This window comes from Eriocheir sinensis, unplaced genomic scaffold, assembly GCF_024679095.1.
Source record: "Eriocheir sinensis breed Jianghai 21 unplaced genomic scaffold, ASM2467909v1 Scaffold1143, whole genome shotgun sequence".
NCBI classification, from domain to species: domain Eukaryota; kingdom Metazoa; phylum Arthropoda; class Malacostraca; order Decapoda; family Varunidae; genus Eriocheir; species Eriocheir sinensis.
This window is the reverse complement of record NW_026110456.1, coordinates 92,501-97,500: the sequence shown is the minus strand read 5'-3', so window position 1 is coordinate 97,500 and position 5,000 is coordinate 92,501. Positions and strand designations below refer to the sequence as shown.

General features: G+C 58.8%; 1 non-coding gene and 1 pseudogene across 1 annotated transcript; both read right to left on the bottom strand.

Moving 5' to 3' along the window:
* The window catches only part of LOC126989386 (large subunit ribosomal RNA), a 5,483-nt pseudogene extending 2,206 nt beyond the window's left edge, over positions 1-3,277 (bottom strand).
* A 568-nt stretch (positions 3,278-3,845) lies between these two features.
* Positions 3,846-4,005, bottom strand: LOC126989385 (5.8S ribosomal RNA). The gene has a single exon (XR_007743244.1). It is a non-coding gene; the product is annotated as a 5.8S ribosomal RNA (ribosomal RNA).
* Positions 4,006-5,000: the final 995 nt, after the last annotated feature.

Genomic DNA, 5,000 nt, shown 5'->3' with positions numbered 1-5,000 from the left:
ACCGGCCGAAAGCCGGCGATAGAGAGAGCCGGAGCCCCCGCGCCCACGCAGCCTAGCGCGTTCCACGGAAGGGCCGGAGACACGCCGGTCCGAGCTCTCGGCACGAGTGGCGAGAGGGCTAGAGCCGCCACCACGAAATGCGAGCCGCCGCACACCGGGCCGTTGGCCCCACCTCGCATGAGCGTGTCCCGCCCTGCGGTGATTCCCCAACGCGCGCTGCCCCGCCGCGCCGGCTTTAGCGCGGACGGCGGAGTGGGACCGGGAGCGACCGGAGGACGCCGCGCCGGGGCTTTTGAGGGCCCAAACGACGCGGTGATCGTCCGCCGGCCGCCTTTGCGAACCCGGACCACAAGCACCGCCGCACCGGCGAGCTGATAGAACAAGGACAGCGCGACGCGAGGCCGCATTTGGAATGGGTCGCCGCCACCGGGGAAGGCGAGACACAGCGGATGGGCGGACACCGGCGACGTCGGCGCCGCAGGGTAGACGGCATCACCCATCACCGCGCGCAGCTCAGAGCCTCTGAGCCCAGTCCAGCGCCCGAACCCAGGCCCGCTTCCCGCACAGGCCCGACTGGCCAGATCCTCAGAGCCAATCCTTATCCCGAAGTTACGGATCTAATTTGCCGACTTCCCTTACCTACATTAGTCTATCGACCAGAGGCTTCTTACCTTGGAGACCGGCTGCGGATATGGGTACGCACAGGCCCGAAACTGGGGTGCATCGCGGAGGCCGCGTGCGTACGTGCGCCGCGCCGTGACGCCGCAGAACGACGCCCGGCAGCGGGCAGCAGCAGCAGACCCCCCCGCTTCGCCCCATGCAGTTACCTGCCTCGCATGTTTCACGGACCGGCAGTGGTACTCGGGACGCCGCAAGAAGCGCGTGGCTCTACGGAAGACAGTGTTACCATAAAACTTTCGCTCTGCGCGTGGCGTCTAGGGTCACGGCGCCTAAAACCTAATAGAAACCTCTTCCCCGGACCCCCGCCGATGGACGCGAGTTGGGTCCCGTTACCGGGTTCCTGCACCAAGGGCCGGCCCAAGAAGGAACCTAGCCCCGGTTGGCATCCAGGCCTGGTTACGGAATAAGTACCGTATTCCCTTTCGCCACGAATTCACATCGGCAACTGAGAAGAATCTCTCACGGATGAGCCGCCACGACAGTGACGACAACTCGCTTGGCCGTTGCCTCTAGCGATGGATAAGGCTATAGCCTTGCGCTTAGGATAGACTAACACATGTCCAACTGATGTTCACATGGAACCCTTCTCCAAAACGTCCTTCAAGGGAAGTCTCTCGACTATTTGCTACTACCACCAAGATATGCACCAGGGCGGTTCCAGGCCGGCTCGCGCCGGATCCCTTCAGCGCTCACCCCTGCGACCTCCTACTGCCGGGGCTTGAGACCTGGGCCCCCGGTGAAGAGGGAGCTTGGCCTTTAGTGCCACCGGCGGTCGAGTATCGGGAGAATGCTTGAGCGCCATACCATTTTAAGGGCTAGTTGCTTCGGCAGGTGAGTTGTTACACACTCCTTAGCGGATTCCAACTTCCATGGCCACCGTCCTGCTGTCTATAGCAACCAACGCCTTTCGATGGGGTCTAGATGAGCATTCGTTTAGGCCCCTTAACTCGACGTTTGGTTCATCCCACAGCGCCAGTTCTGCTTACCAAAATTGGCCCACTAGATACTCGGATTAGTCGCCGAAGCTTCAGCGTTCAAGCAAGCTCGGCATCTCACCCATTTAAAGTTTGAGAATAGGTTGAGGACGTTTCGTCCCCAAGACCTCTAATCATTCGCTTTACCGGATGAAACTCCTCCGTTTCCGCGAGTACCAGCTATCCTGAGGGAAACCAGCTACTAGATGGTTCGATTAGTCTTTCGCCCCTATACCCAGCTCTGACAATCGATTTGCACGTCAGAATTGCTACGGACCTCCACCAGAGTTTCCTCTGGCTTCATCCTGGCCAGGCATAGTTCACCATCTTTCGGGTCCCAACATGTCTGCTCATGGTACTTGCCGACAGCACGCGTGCTAGGCCACTCCGGACAGAGCAGGATCGGAAGGCAAAACCGCGCGGGACGAACCCGGATGAGAGCCGAAACCCCCACCCGAAGCCCGCCTGACGCGCGGCGCGCCAACCGAGAGCCCAAGCAACGCCGGCGAGGCCAACAACAGATTTGCACGACGGCGTCGAATGGCAAGTCCCGGGCCTGCGCCCCCCTGCGTACAAGCGCCTCCCGCGAAGGAGACGGACCACCGTGCGCACCGAGCACCCGCGAGGCCGGAGGTAAGCGACGGGGGAAAGGGACTCACCCCGCGCACCCCCCTCGACCCCGCTTTGGGATGGGAAACTCGGCGGCAGCGGCCGGTCGGGGATCGGACCCGGAGGACGCCGACCTAGGCCCGAATAACCCTGGACGCCCGCGTTTCACGTTCATTACGCCTCTGGTTTGAGTGCGCCAAAATACTCGCACACATTTTAGACTCATTGGTACGTGTTTCAAGACGGGTCGGTGGGTCACCGACCTTTTGCACGCCGCGAGAGGGTTTGCCCTCTGCTACACGACCGTCGCAGGGCTGCCAGGACTCCAGAGGTTTAGACATTCGACCGCGTAAACGCAGACGTCGGGGTACCAATCCGCCTGGGCCTTCGACGTCCCCAGCAACGGGTCGCGGCGACCTACATCACGAGGGGAAATACGCCCGCCGGCGCCGGCTCGGACGTGGGCACGCCCAAGGGTTCCTGGGTCGCATAAGCGAATCCCGCCGCCCAGCCAGCTTTGGCCGACGAGCTGAATCCCCTAGGTTCGACCTTCGAGGTCCCACCCGTTTGGCTCTTAACGGTTTCACGTACTCTTGAACTATCTCTTCAAAGTTCTATTCAACTTTCACTAACGGTACTTGTTAGCTATCGGTCTCGTGGAAATATTTAGCATTAGAGGGAGTATACCTCATGCTTAGGGCTGCATTCTCAAGCAACCAGACTCTACAGAGAGGCCCTTTCCGACAATCTCTCGCGTACCCTCGCGGGCTCCGCCACACGGGCCTGTCACCCTCCATGGGTAGTGGCCGCTTTCAAGCATAACTTAGGCGGTGAGAGACTGCGTGCCGGACCCTCCGAAACGCAACACCCCTGGCGCCGGGTCACGACGCCAGGTTATGCGCTGGGCTTTTCCCGGTTCAGTCGCCCTTACTAAGGGAATCCCTGTTGGTTTCTTTTCCTCCGCTTATTAATATGCTTAAATTTGGCGGGTACTCTACCCTAACACGAGGTCGACATTTGAGCAGCAGCAAGAAGAAGATCCTTGGTGCTGGCGGGAGGAGAGGAGTTGCCTCGCTCTCCAGCTCGTCGGTCCCTTCCTTTAAATAATGGCTGCCAGTCGGCGGTGGTGGTGCACACAGACGACGACACGCGGGACGTGTTGTTGTTGTTGTTTGCGTCTGCTCGCAGCAAGGAGAGGTAGGGTGATCCGGGTTAGTCGAGTAAATAACAACCGGCCCGGTCGCCTTCTCCTGCCTATCACGCGAAGCAGAGCCACCTTAGCCCGTCCGACTCATAGCGGCACAGGTTGGGGTTCCGAAACGAGACAGGACACGGAAAGCGACGACAACAGCAGACGAGGCGGCGGAGTAGGAGGCAGCCCCGAGAGACCATCTCCTTCTCCTCCTCCTCCCCGCTGCTGTGTCCATAAGCTCCGTGTCACCGACGTACGCGTCCGTCAGAGACGTGACGCGGCCGGTAACCATTCATGGCCTTAAGGGAACGCCCGCTAGTAGCAACAGGCGAAACTCCCCAATGCGGTCGATGTCATTGCTGACAAAGCCGATGCATGGAATGTATATCCGACACTCGTGTAGGAGTGACGGCAGCACATGAGAGTGCCGCCGCCGCAATGTGCGTTCGACTTGTCGATGTATCTGGTATTCTTGCGATTCACATACCGACACGCAGCTTGCTGCGGTCTTCATCGACCCACGAGCCGAGTGATCCACCGTTAAGAGTTGTATTTTTGTTTTACGTCGGACGCTGCCGACTCTCATCAGACTTCCGCCGTCTCTGCCTCGGGAGACGATGTGGGAAGACGTAGTGTCTAGGGTTTGACTGTGTGCTTATTCCACCCGGGGAAGGGTTGGTTTAAGAAGAGTAGTCGCCGGCTGGCGCGTCGGAAGCTCTGCCCGCCTCACGCCAGCGACGCGTGGTTATCCTCGCCTTCGCCTCGCACGAGGCGAAGGAAGATAGTGGGCTTCCAGACCGGGACAGTCTGAGTCCCGGCCACCCAGCGTGTTTGGTTTTGGTCTTTGCCAGCGTCGGGCAAACACGTTAATGATCCTTCCGCAGGTTCACCTACGGAAACCTTGTTACGACTTTTACTTCCTCTAAATGATCAAGTTTGGACATCTTTCCGTCAGCTCGAGGCGCCGAAAGCCCAGCGGCGGAACCGCGTGGGCCCGGCATCCAAGAGCGCCAGTCCGAAGGCCTCACTAAATCATTCAATCGGTAGTAGCGACGGGCGGTGTGTACAAAGGGCAGGGACGTAATCAACGCAAGCTCATGACTTGCGCTTACTGGGAATTCCTCGTTCATGGGAGACAATTGCAAACCCCAATCCCTATCATGAAAGGATTTCAACGGGTTACCCGCTCCTCTCGGAGGGGGAGGACACGTTGATCCCTTCAGTGTAGCGCGCGTGCGTGTTTTTTTTTTTGCGAGCATTACACAGCTTTAGATATGAGGCAGCATCTACCGCCTGCTGAGACATCGTGTAGACAACTGGCTTAGTTTTTGTTGAATTGGTGGAAAAGGTTTTGTTGGATTCAACATTCAACACAGCATGTAGAATGCAACAAGCAAGAACGATGTTGCCTTGTCGCAGGCAACATGTCTCCTTGTTGAAAGCCGCATTCAACATTCTTGTTGAAAGCCAGTCATGTCGCATGCTACATGTTGCCCGTGTTGCCTCGGTGGAATCGCGCCCTAAGGGGTTCCCAAAAAGCCCAC